Source organism: Borostomias antarcticus, assembly GCF_949987555.1.
Source record: "Borostomias antarcticus genome assembly, chromosome: 20".
In the NCBI taxonomy this organism is placed as follows: domain Eukaryota; kingdom Metazoa; phylum Chordata; class Actinopteri; order Stomiiformes; family Stomiidae; genus Borostomias; species Borostomias antarcticus.
This window is the reverse complement of record NC_140253.1, coordinates 5,983,008-5,997,157: the sequence shown is the minus strand read 5'-3', so window position 1 is coordinate 5,997,157 and position 14,150 is coordinate 5,983,008.

Here is a 14,150-nt window from a genome sequence, read left to right as displayed (position 1 = left end):
GTTCAGAAAAAACGCCTCCCTCTCTTTCTTGGAGTTGATGTTCAATCGCTTTGTTCTGTGGGTCAAGGGTAACTCACACACACACGCACACCCACACACACACACACATGCGCACACACATGCGCACACACACACACACACACACACACACACACACACACACACACACACACACACACACACACACACACACACACACACATTTGTATTGTCTAAGTCCCCTCCAAGGGGGGATTAGGGCAAACAACTCAGCCACATGACCAACACGATCGGAGTCGTGGATAGTTAATAAAGATTGTTCTGTTCCTTGGGGCTGAAGAAGTCTCTCTCTCGGTGACAACGACACGAGGTGTCCGTGTTTATGGAGCAGGCCTGACACGTATCGGTGCGGGGGCAGTGCTTTACCGTGGTTATTGGCACGGCTGTGCTGCGATCGTAGGCACGAGAGCTCAGCTCCAGTGCTGTAGCATGTGTTGTTGCTTTAATACAACAGCACTGCACTGTCGTTAAATATTCTTTTGAAAACAATAGGTTTGTAGTGTTCAATTTCGCTAAACTGCTTTGCTCTCAGCCCTGCGCAATCTGAAATAGTTCCCAATTGTTTACCGTTGCTACAGTATCAACTTAACACAGCTGACAGTGTGTGTCTGGGACATTGGCGCTGTCACTGGGCCTGCCAGTGGAGACAGTCCAGCAGTATTCACTTAACAGCATAAATGGTTCATTGCATTGGCGTTGAGCGGACGAGGCCACTTTGGCATGATTTTAAAACAGATTCAGTAATCGTTAGAGAAGAAGATGGCACAGGGACAAAGACAAATGTCTGATGTGTAATAGGAACTTTCAATTCTGGGGAACTCTAAAATAATCGGGCAACACGCTAAATAAATCCCCACTCTTTTTTTGGAACTGCGCCGGTATAATGACACCCACCACAACCCTGCTATGTCTGCCTAGCAGGAAAGCCTCCTTAATTACCATGTTCTCTCATCCACAGACTCCAACACTCGGCGAGCTGTTGATTCTGCAGATAGAGGTGCTGAGAGGGCCAGGGGAATCCTCCATGTTGAAATCTCCTGGGAGCCCATTGTAGAAGTATAGGAAGATGTGGGCCAACGCCACCTCTCGTCGACTCCGCCAGAGGTCCGGTGCTCTCCGGAGCTGTAGGAAGGTCGTACTGCGAGGACAGGTGACCTGGTGCCCCAGCGTGCCCGGGGCTCCCACGCTCTCTCTCTCCATCTCGAATGCTATGACTACGGGTGTCATAATGTGCCTCGCTAAAACGCAGCCCCTACATGCGATGACTTCAGACAGACAACTGGTCAGACAGAGAGACAGACAGACAGGCAGAATGAGACAGACAAGTCCCCCTGTTCCATTCTTACATTCCACTATTCTCAGAACCCCCCCCCCCCCAATCCGCCCCCGTCCCTGAGAGACAGAGAGGCAGTCTGCCTACCCCTGCTTATCTCCCCGACGCACGCCCGGCGACCTGCGAGCCAAACTAAACCCTCCAGGCGAAGGCAGGGAGGGAGAGACAGCAGTGAATAATCCAGCGCCTCCTGAAGCGCGTTGCGATGTACAATGCGTGGGCCAAAAAAAACAAAGCCAAAGAAAATAAAAGATGCAACGCCCATCCCTTTCCTAACGGGGACAAAAGCAAGGAAGCCCATTGGCCGTTCCCTTCTGGAAGCAACACTCTCTCTCTCTCTCTCTCTCTCTCTCTCTCCCCCTCTCTCTCTCCGTCTCGTCATGCTTATCTGTGGGTCCTCATTACAGAATCCATTTGCCATGGCTGCTTTATCATGAGCATCAATGCAGAACTTGAGGCTGCTAATGGGTTGCTGTAGTGTTAAAAGATCTAAATGTGGACTCTACACACACACACACACACACACACACACACACACACACACACACACAGTCACTCTCTGCCACACCACATCTCGGCGGCCATATTTGACGCATAGTCAGACGCAGGTCTAAATAATTCATTTCATCTCACGTATTAAATCATGAATAATCTTTAATTCATGATTCAAGGGACTGTACTGTACTGTCCTGCGGTCCCTGAGTGAAACTCCACTGTAGTTATACGTCTTCTGCTGTCAAGGTGTGTGTGTGTGTGTGTGTGGGTGTGGGTGTGAAGAAGGACCACCCACACAGCTCACTCTAAAGATGTGCACCTCTACACTCTTTGTCCCAAAGGGAACGGACAAAGATTCAGATCAGAGAAAATGTTTTCCTCCTAGATCACGTTCACACTCTGCCAACATTAACAACTTTGTTCTCACTAAAACTATCATGTCCTACGAATCGGAATGCTCATTGGCTCCATTCTGCTACATATTTTCACTCGGGTGTGTTATTTTGTTTGTTTGTTTGTTTGTTTGTTCTTTCATTTGTTCTTTCATTTGTTCGTTTGTTCGCTCGTTATTTAGCATGATTACACAAAAACTACCAGAGTGATTTTCACGAAACTCGATGGAGGGTTGTAGCTTGGGCCAATTTAGAACACATTAAATTTTGGAGCGGATTAGAATCACTGAGTGGATACATGAATTAAAAGAAAACAAAATGTGCCGCTACTTGGATCACTTCCCCTCACTGCTTCATGAGAAACAAATCAGATAAACACTGTGTTAGGAAAAATAACATTTTCTTAGCCTGTGATATTATAAATCATTATGTACATATAAATCACATGCTACCTGAATCACTGGGCAGATACACAAATTGAGAATAAAACTTGGCCATTTCTTGGACCTTGCTCTTCACTTCATCTTTACGTCTCTGTCAAGTTTACCACCCTGCCTGGTGACTGGGTGGTTAAGCTCTCGCAGGAGCAATCTGTAGAGTTTGAATCCCAACTAAGTTTTTTATTTTTGTATTTTTATTTTTTAAATCTGTAGACCCGAGTTCAAATCCCAATTAAGATTTTTTTGTCCCCTTTTCGTTACAATGAGGAGTCAAATGAGCTTTAGATACATATCAACTTTATTTATTTGCTGGTTAAGCAAACATCTTTCTATGCATGTAAAACAAAATAATATCTTATTATTCACTTATATTCACTATTAAGAAAAAATACATTTTCTTAGCCTGGATCCTGTGTTAAGCTAATATATATAAACGGAGGTGTGATTTTAACCATTTCAACTGAGTTACACTAACAAAATGCATTAATGCACGGAGGCCCTTGCTAGTTTGAATATAATCTGCTTCTCCCCAACCCTGCAGTTCCGGGCCAATTGGAGACATATCCAGACAAGACAAGTCCTTTATGTAGCATGTCTGATTGCACTATAGGATGAGGAGGAAACTTACATTGCTCCAGAGGGCAAATTGTTGCAGAGATATCCCAGACTGTTTATGTCAGAGCGGGGTCAGGAAACAGAGAAGAGAGATAATTACTGTGATTACCACCTCATCGGATGAAAGGAGAAGGCAGCCATGATGGGGGGGGGGGGCATGATAACAGACTTCATGATGGCGAAGGGTCCATAAGACTTTGAATGACGAGGATGCTGAGGAGGCTAAGTGCTAAAAAAATGGATTGGCATGAGTGCAGCTATTAATTTCCCTGGTGTATATGTACGTGTGAACCTCAGCTCATGGCATTTTGGATAATATTCCCTCAGCTGAGAGCTAATGTCAGATTTATGTTGGGTTTATCTCCTTTTTTGGGCTTAATTTGCAAATTAACACGTGTCCCACTTTCCGATTATAACTGTCGCCAGTGGCTTGTGAATATATATATTTTTTAATTATTTTCCACTAACATGACACTGACTGTCGCCAGTGGCTTGTGAATAAAAAATATTTAAAGGAGTAGTAAAGGGAAAAATCATGTTTAGCCCTGTTTTAAGGTTACTTATGATCATATACAATGGTTCAGATCAAAAAGTTGACAAAACTAGCACTTTTGAGAAAGTCTGATAATTGCTCTACCACCGTTTTGGTCATACAATGGATGTGGGTGGGCACCGTGAAAAATCATTCATTTCATGGTTATGCAGTACAGTGTTCACTCTAGAACAGGGGTGTCAAACTCAAATACACAGTGGGCCAAAGTTTAAAACTTGAACAAAGTCGCGGGCCAACATTGAACAAATGAAAATTTTAATATGGACCCAGACAAGTTTTGCTTTAACATTGAATATGCACTTATCACCTTCGCTTTTGGTGCGCATCAATGGTGTGCACTAACATATGTGAATACACCCTCAGACACAAGTGTTGGTGCTCCATCTGCTCAGTAGAGAAGCTTGTAAAACCCTGACTGTCCTACAGCCAGGCAGACAGACAGACAGCCGGCATGCAGACAGACAGGCAGGCAGACAGGCCGGCAAGACGGCAGACAGGATTGAATGAACAGGAACAGAGCAAACACAGCGGCCGGCTAGGTCAACACAGGTGTCTCTATCACAGTGAGACGTTACATAACGTAAAGCTTCTGTTTTCTGCCTTTCTTTTCACCATTTTTAAGAAGGGGTAACATGGTTACAGTTGTAGTATGAGATTGCTATGACTACTGTCACAGAAGAGAGGGCGTTTCTGGGTCCTGTCTTGATTGACGCGCCAAAACAACAGCAGAGCCTTATGGGATTTGTAGTATTAGCGGTGAATGCGCTGTATAATACTGGCGGGCCAGCTCTAGTAGTCATTTGGTATTGCCTCGCGGGCCAAATATAATTACACTGCGGGCCAAATTTGGCCCGCGGGCCAGAGTTTGACACCCCTGCTCTAGAAGATCCTTTGCTACAGTAGCTACATTTGTTGGCTTTAACCTTTTGAACTTTTGAACTTCACCCCTCACCCATGTTTAAGACATTGGCCTTGACCTTATCTTCTCTCTGTTAGGTTACATGGTAATTTCAAGGACTTTTACAAGTAGTTACACATGGCAGCACGTCAGTCTTCATTGACAGATGTACAGTACAATGCTCCTGCCAAAACTACTACAATGCTCTCAACAAATAATCTGTTTTGTTAGCATAGCTCAGAAAGAGAGCACATTATTATTCTTTTCATTCAGTCTCTCAACAGAGCTGGGACGTCTCTGCCAGTGGGGAACTAGTCTCATTAACAAGATTCATGGTTCAAGATTTCTTCATATTTATGTATAAATAATATTTGTTAGGTTCTGGCTCCCCAACCTTGCAGCAGCAACAGAATAATAATACAAGATTAAATAAAAAAAATAAAATAAAATAAAATAAAATAAAATAAAATAAAATAAAATAAAATAAAATAAAATAAAATAAAATAAAATAAAATAAAATAAAATAAAATAAAATAAAATAAAATAAAATAAAATAAAATAAAATAAAATAAAATAAAATAAAATAAAATAAAATAAATAAATAAATAAATAAATAAATAAACAGTGCAATACAATAGAACTGTTACGGCTCCATGTTCTGTGCACCCACCATGCATTACACGCGGCTCGGCGCACCGTGCCCGGACGCCTCTCCAGCGGTCTCCGTTGGTACCAGTGGGCGTTCCCGCTCGCCGTCACCGGTGCAGCCTTCCACCTCTGCACGTGCCCGACTCGAACTCGCCCATCGCAGCTGACAGCCATCAACCTGATTGCAGGCTTGGCAGGTCCTCCCCAGCTGACACCAATTACCAACCCCATATGGGACAACCAACCCCAACACTGGGAAGGCTCATCCTCACAAAGACCGAACTACTACCAACCCCATATATACCTCCGGTTCTCCAGTCATTCTTTGCCAGATCTCCGTTTACCTCATGGTGGCAGGTACCTTGTTTGGATGCATACATTTTTGTCTCTTTGCGTTTTTCTTGTGTTTTCCCATTACGAGTTGGTTCCTAATTTTGTTTTCCTCTGCTCCCAGTGCCGGTTACTGGACCCGCTTGCCAGCCCTTCTACGGACTGATACTACGGCTCCCCTGACCCTCCTGCTCGGACACGGATACGAGTCTGGACATGGACACTGACCCCGAAGCTTATCGCCTGACCCCTGCCTGTTTCCGACCACTCTCTTGGATATTCCTTGCCCTGTAATAAATCGCTCCCGAGAGCAGAACTCCCATCCTGCCTCACGTCTGGTCACCAGGGTTACATGTAACACAAACCTACTGTACTAAGAACGGCACAATACAATAAAGGGTGAAAGTATGGTGTGTAAATATGGTGTGTGAAAAGTGCAAATGTGCATTGTTCGCATGTTAATATGTGCACAGTCCAAGTCTACACAGTTTGAGTGTGTCTGTGTCGCAGGCAGGCAGGCAACAGGCCATTAGTGTCCATTGTTCAGGAGTCTGTCTGCCTGATGGAAACATCTGTCTGGAGCCTGCAGGTCCGGGCCTTGAGGCAGTGATGCTGTTTGCCAGACGGCAGCAGCTCAAACAGGCCATGATTTGAGTGGCTGGGGACCTTGATGATCCTGCGGGCTTTGGCAGTCCGACTATGTAACTCCTGGATGGAGGGGAGCTCACAACCACTAATGCGTTGGTCAGACTACCCTCTGCAGCGCTTTGCGGTTGAGGGCAGAACAGTTCCCATACCACGCTGTGATTTTTCCCAGTCAGGATATTCTGTGTCGTGCGTCTGTAGAAGACCCGTAATATGATCTTGGGCACCATGACAAACTTTTTCAGTACTCTGAGATGAAAGAGGCGTTGCTGTGCCTTTTTCATCGTTGGTGTATACGTCTCAGGTCAGGTCCTCAGTGATAATGGACACAGAGGAACTTGTAGTTCCTCCACGGTGGACCCACTGATGGTGACGGGGTCCAGGCTCCCTCCTCTCTTCCTGTAGTCCACCATCAGCTCCTTGGTCCTGGCGACGTTGAGACTACGTTTACATGCACTAAATATTCGGTTTATTGTCCATATTTTGGTTATTGAAACATTAGGAGTAAGGGGTTTACATGCGCAAGCACAAAGGAATATTCCTGTATACATGGTAATTGTAATCATTCGGTATATTCCGAATTTAAACCAGCGACGCACTGAGAACATCATCGCAATGAAAGTTTCTCGGTGCTTTTCTTCTTCCTGTTTAGCCTATCTCCCCAGACAGCAAAGAATGTAAACGATAGCAATATGTTTGTGGTGCGCTATAGTGCTTGCTCTCATCCAGCAACACCACTTCACACTCCTCGTCATTCACTTCCTTACTGAAAGGAAAAAACGAGAGGAAATGTTAAACGCCGGTGCTGTGGCTTTCTTTCATATGCCACTCGTTCGCACCAGAGCCCCCCGGGCCCTTTGGATGAAGATTCGCAGCCAGGATTGGTGGGAAATACATAAATACAATCCCAGAATGGGAGACAACATAACAAGCAGAAATGCAATCAAAACAGCAGCAATAAATAGAATAATAAAATACACTAGATTTGTGTAGTGTGCTTGTGCATGTGCAAAATTACATTTGTCAGTACAAAACTAGTTTGTTTAGACATGATTACAGAATTGATTTTGCTGAATAAAATAAACTGTAGGCCTACCTATAAAATATACTATATATTTGTATTGTATTGCATTTTGAGAATGGATAATGTTAGTTCAGCAATCTACAGAACCGAGATTCCTTGCGAATAAAACATGCACAAATTCATGTTCCTTTTGGTGGGAATAAACCGATAAGCGTATACATGACCCAATATTCGGTTTGGAAAAGGAATAAACCAGGGATCTTATTCGGTTTTTTAATATTCGGAATATGCCCATATTCCGTTTATTCAAACGGTTTCTTGATGTTTACATGGAATATTGTCAATATTCCGTTTAAGAAAGGTTTATTGAGTGCATGTAAACGCACTCAGTGATTGTTCTTTTGGCACCGCTGTGTCCGGTTGTTGACTTCTAGGTCATCTCATCATTGACAGAAATCAGACCTATTCCTGTCATGTCGTCGGCAAACTTAATCATGGTGGAGCTGTGAGTATATGCAGTTCTGGGTGTACAGAGAGAAGAGTAGAGGCCTCGGGACGCAACCCTAGGAGACTCCTGTGTTGAGGGTCAGAGGGGCATCTATTCTGCCTGAGAGATGGACTGTAACTAATTAGACAGACCGAGTTCTCCTTTGAGGTCTAAATTTCTCCTCTCAGAGTAGTTAGTTTCAGAATAAGAGAAAGCACCTCTCTCAGCATTTAAATAAATTACCCCATTGCAACCGTAGGAATTGTAATAAATGCCTAGTTATTTTACGTGATATTAAGTTTTATCGTGTCCCGGGTGCCATCCACCTTTTCTATTTTAAGATGTATGAGAGATGGGTTTCACCGTCGGGGTGCCGTGTTGAATCATCTGGTGACTGAATCGTGGGTCCTTGGCCGTGACAGTGATAATGAGGCATTTTACAGTTTCTCTCACAGAGAGAGGAGCGATATAATAGACCCGAGAGAGATGGGAAGAGAGAGGGAGGAGAGAGAGAGAGAGGTGGCACAAGAAAGAGATGAGAGAGAGAGAGAGAGAGAGAGAGCAAGCATTGAGGTTAAGCAGAGTAGCCATATTAAGTCTTCTCTGTTTCCCACCTGGTCCTAAAGGAACCTGGCACTGATTGGGGGAAACTCATACCTGCCCCAAAGCATCAGTAAAGCAATCGCTCCAGCCTTGAGAGGAAGTACAGTTTAAAGGACACAGTCAAAAGCATAAACTCACTAGAAGCAAGCTTACTCTTGTGATTTCATATTTTAATAACCTGGTTGATTGAAACTCAAATCTGAGATTTCACAAATTCCAAAAGTTGAAGTGCTTTTGAAGTTTTACCACCGACCTCAATCTTATCTAGGGAAGCTACTCCTCAGCTTCCCTCTCCCCTCAACCGCTAACTTTCTGTTTATCTTCCAGCGAAGCATTTCACTGCTGGGAACAAGTGCAGGAGAGGAGTCAGAATTGAATTAGCACTGCTAATTTGGCCTAGCCTGCAAACCTCTTTTGGTTGCACAAAGTCGACCAAAGCTAATAAGAAACTTGAATCCTCCCTTAGCATTAGCTCTGCCCCCATATTGACATCCATCACTGCCAAAGGGCTACACCCCCCCCCCAAAAAAACAATCCCAGACCAGTTAGTGGTAGTTGTAGTGTCATTGTGTAATTTAGCAAAGATTGTTTTAGTGTCAGGTAACAAAGGCAATGTTATCATTCTGGTGACCCGCCAAACGCTTGTACAGAAGCAGAATGGAGATGCGTATTTTATACACTCTTTCTCTTCAAGGAAAAGACACTCAGGGGTGGGTCTCAGTGTTTAGCTCCCACTTCTTTCTTGCTGTTATTTAATGCTTTTTCTCTCCACTTTTTTTCTCTCTTCCCTCTGCTGGGCCCAAAAAACGATTGAAACCTCACCCCCCGTACAACTACTGTTAGGTGAAATGATGACCTCATTACAATGGGAGCATAACAGAAAAGAGTTCAGCGGGGACGTTTTGGATCAAAACGGGCGGAACTGCCTGGCCTGCCTCCATAGGCTAATGTCACTGCCTGGAGGTGTGTGTGTGTGTGTGTGTGTGTGTGTGTGTATGTATATGTGTGTGTGTGTGTGTGTATGTATATGTGTGTGTGTTAGGGTCCAGCTGGACACTGGGATGGGCTCTGAACACGTGTCCTAAGCAGATGGAAGTTTTACTGTCGCCCAGCCTGTGGACAAGCCTTGCTAGAATTCACATTCACCATCATTTGGGTGGGGACAAGTTTCTCAAATGAGGACAACAGCTTAGATACACAAGCAAGCTGGTTCTGTGTAGCCCCCTATCTCTGAGTTTACACCTTGCATTAAAATGTGTTTTTGGTGATTAGATTGCAATCTGATCGTGCTAAACAAGAAAGTACATGAAACATGAAAGTACAGGTGTAAATGCGCCCAAAACGTTTTGAGGATGGATTGCGATCCAATCGGCCGTACCACCTCCGGAGGTGGTTAGGGACGCATTTCAACCACATTTAATAAAAGTGTAAATGGGAAAGCGTTTTAATCCACATATCATCAACGTGGGTGGAAATATGTAGCCATTGGCATGCGCCGGTTCCAGACCTGGTCAAGGTTGGAGTCCAGACGAGACAAAGTGTCTACTCTCAATTTGGTCAGATGAAAATATTCAAGCACAAACGGGATGTAACGTTTGATTGTCAGCTGGACAGAGTCTATCGGATCTCAAACGGATCGGATTGAAGATACTCGAAACGCATATTAATGCCAGGTGTAAATGTAATCAGGCTAAATCATTATACAATCTCGATACAAGACACATTTTAATGCAAGGTGTAAACGGGGTCTGTGATTCCCACATTTTTTCCTTGACTCAACTTTGTTTGTCTTTAAAGCAGGTCAGGTTCAAAATACTCTACTTTAAATCTTTTTTGTTTCCTTGAGACTGCCTGGAGAATCCGGTGGGTGGGGTTTGCATGTTTGCCAACAGCCCATTGGTTCTATTGTGCCAGACAAGAACAATCAACCACAGAAAAGTCATTGAAATTATTTCACATAGTATTTTGACCCAGGTCTGGTTTAAAGGTGCTATTCTAATGAAAACTGATGTTGTTGATAGCTTTGAAAGTCACTCTCATTCCTCACTTCTCGGCCCGTCTAAACTGGTGGAAATATGGTCGTGTCCCCCCCGATACACAGACAGAGTCAGCTCTATCCCCAGTGGCGGCTTTGTTGGTGCACCAGATGATGGAGCCCAGAGAGAGAGAGGGGCACTCTGGGAGCTCCAGTAATCCCACAAAGCACCACAGCAGCCTTTGACTGACTGACGGATACATCCGCCCCTGCAAGCAGCTTGTGGTGGTCGCTAGGGTTGCAAAGGGGCGCAAAATTTCTGGTAAGTTTACGGAAACTTTCCATGGGAAGTTAAGCTCGGGAATTTTGGAAATGTTGACCTTTTTGTCGCCTATAACAGCTATTTAAAAAAAAAAAAAAATTTGATTTTATATATTTATTTAACGATTTTATCCTGTTTTCATCCAATTTGGTAGCCAATTGACCCTGACTTAGTGTCCAGTTACCCCCTACTAACTGTTGAGGATTCGTCACACAACCCGGCCGGTCGGCAATGCGAAAGGGAGAGACAACTCCTTGACTATCTCAGCTCACAACTGTAATTCAAACACCATCTGTTTATGACAAGGTAAATAAAGTTGGTATAAATAACCCCAAAATTCCCAGTTTATTCCCGTTAATTCCCATTAATTCCCGTTAATTCCCGTTAATTCCCATGGAAAGTTTCCAACTTTGAATATTCCCGGAATTTTGCAACCCTAGTGGTCGCTGCCATGCACCGAGAAACCAGGCATAGTAGCTGGGAGGAACAGAGCTGCGGTTCTGTCCCTCCTCTGAAGGAAGGGGAGGGAGGATGGAGAGATGGACGGATGCAGGGAGAGATGACGTCTCTGATGGCGTTGGGGTGGGGAGGGAGGCAACAGTACAGTGAAAGGAAGAGACCTAAGATGTGAGGCGAGTGTCCCTTGTCCTGACTATGCAGGCCGCCTATAGTCAAAAACGCTACACTGATGAATGAAAGATGTTTAGCTCAGTGTGAAGCAGGCCTATTTTATGTCAGATTATTTAAGTATTGTGGCCCCAGCCAAAGGAAGAATCTAATTTCTCATCAATTTTGTTCAACACTTCCATATAGGTTTATTGGAGTTCAGTGTTAGTTCACACGCCTCCACCATTATGTATCATATCATGTTACTGTCCATAATTCACAGTGACTTACAACTGACCTAATATGCTGGCTTGAAGTCGACGTAATCCAATTTCAGTGGGAGGCGCAAATTCTCCAAAGCTCTTTTAGTAATTACTTGCTTATTCCATAGCCTGTAATTGTCTTCGAATTCAACAGACTGCTCTTGATAATAACTTGGCGCTCTTCCACTCGAGAGCTTGTCTATTAGCTGACACAGTGATGAACGAGAGGAGTCCCAGAGTTCAGCCCAGTGCCAAGTCTCTTTCTCTGTGTGGCATTATGCAGAGACCCCACTAATACAAATAACTGTTAGATCTGATACTGAATCTGAATAGCAGCCAAAGATCCTATAATTTCAACACACAGCCCTGAGACTTTGGCTAAGCTGATGAATAGGTGTGGGGAAGTGTAAACAATTTCAAATATGTGTATGGAGCAGTGGGATTTTCAGAATGACCATTCACTTCTTGCTTTAAATTATATACATTGACTATAATGACCAGTCACAATGGACTGACAAATCCTTACATTTGGGTTGTGGCGGTGTACCGTATGACCAATTGCCTGCTGAGTTACACTGATAAACTACATTCCTCAAGAACCAACAGGCATTGGTTATAAATGCAATCGGCGAAAAAGCAAGGAATTGGGCAAGTTTGGACGATGGCCAGCGACTTTGGATGTATGCTCATTTATTCACACAGATCCATTGGCCTGATGATCCGCTTGCACTTATGTAATGGCACCCCCTCCTTAATCCATAATTTTGTTTAGTTTTGTTTGGGGGATTAATAAATGTTTTGCGTTATTGTCTTGTATGTGAATATCAAAGGAACATGTTGGAAATAAGTGTTTACACTTTCACATGTCATCCCTTGGATTACGGTTTTTACTCAATCCATAAATAAACTCAATCAATCAATCTCCACATGGTTAATCGCTCGGAGACATAACAGATAGTGCCTGATGACAAATGACCAGTCCACTACTGGCTAGTCAGACCACCCCCCTCCCTCCCTCCTTCTCTCTCTCTCTCTCTCTCTCTCTCTCTCTCTCTCTCTCTACCTCTACCGGACTGTACGGATAGAAGGAGGACCCACCATGGCAGGCTGGTCATGGCCACTCCCTGCACTTCCTCCTCCATCAGATCTATGAATATTTAGAATGTCGAATCGTCCGCTCCAGAGTCTCATTATGGTGGCTGCCAATCTCTGGGATGGGAGAGAGAGAGAGAGAGAGGGGGGGGGGGGGGTGGTGAAAAGTATGCATCAGCAAAAAATGGCGGAGAGGGAAGAGATTCTGTCGTCTAGTTTTATTGCGACAGGCAATTCACAGGCCGGGTGATAGGCTCAGTTGGGGCCATACATTATAACAAAAGACGCGAACGGACGTGGATGCATATCCTGTTCACGGCACTGATCGGCGGTGGAGATTAAGATGTTCCAATGCGAGAACCAATTACAGGCCGGTGAAAGCAAAAGCATGATGATGATGTTGTTTGTCACTCGCGTTGGCTCCAGGAACATATGCCTGTCAGTCAAATGTGCACCGAACCAAATCATGGAAAGACAGTACATGGGTCTTCTTCGTGTGACAGTTCTTGATTGAAAAGGCAGTTCAATTGAAAAGGCTGCAGGGTGCATGTGCTGTCGCCCCAAATGCAGTGACCCAGCATGATCAATACCAGATAGAAGCTATATTTTTAGCCGTTCTTAGGTCTTCTTGAATACCTTGCCAGAAAACTATGATTTTCTTGAGAAATACCTTTTTAATCTTACCTTTATCATGTAGATGTGTTTATAATATATTTAAATCATCTTGATTTTAAACATTTGTTCTCTTTAACCATGTAGGCCATTGGGTAATGCTTTATAATACAGCCCGTGTCTTACCAGAGTTTTACCAGTGTTTACCAGTGTCTTACGGGGTACTTACCCGGTACTTACGGGGTACTTACCTGGTATTTACCTGGTACTTACGGGGTACTTACCTGGTGCTTACCCAGTACTTACAGGTAAGTAAGGGGTACTTACACGGTACTTATGGGGTACTTACCCAGTACTTACCTGATACTTACAGGTAAGTAGGGGGTACTGCCTGGGTACTTACATGTAGGTACGGGTTACTTACAGTACGGAGGGGGACGCATAATTAAGTGCATAGGTAGTGTACAGTAGGTATTTGTACTTACAGGTAAGTATGGGGTACCTACCTGGTACTTATGGGGTACTTATCCGGTACTTACAGGTAAGTACGGGGTACTTACATGGTACTTACCTGGTACTTAGAGGTAAGTATATTAGTGTTTATATTATATTTAAATCATCTTCATTACATTTGTTCTCTTTAACCATGTAGGCTATTGGGTAACGCTTTATAATACTGCCCTTGTTTTACCCGTGTCTTACCAGTGCCTTACGGGGTATTTACCCGGTACTTACAGGTAAGTACGGGGTATTTACTGTCACGTCCCCGCCTCGCCAG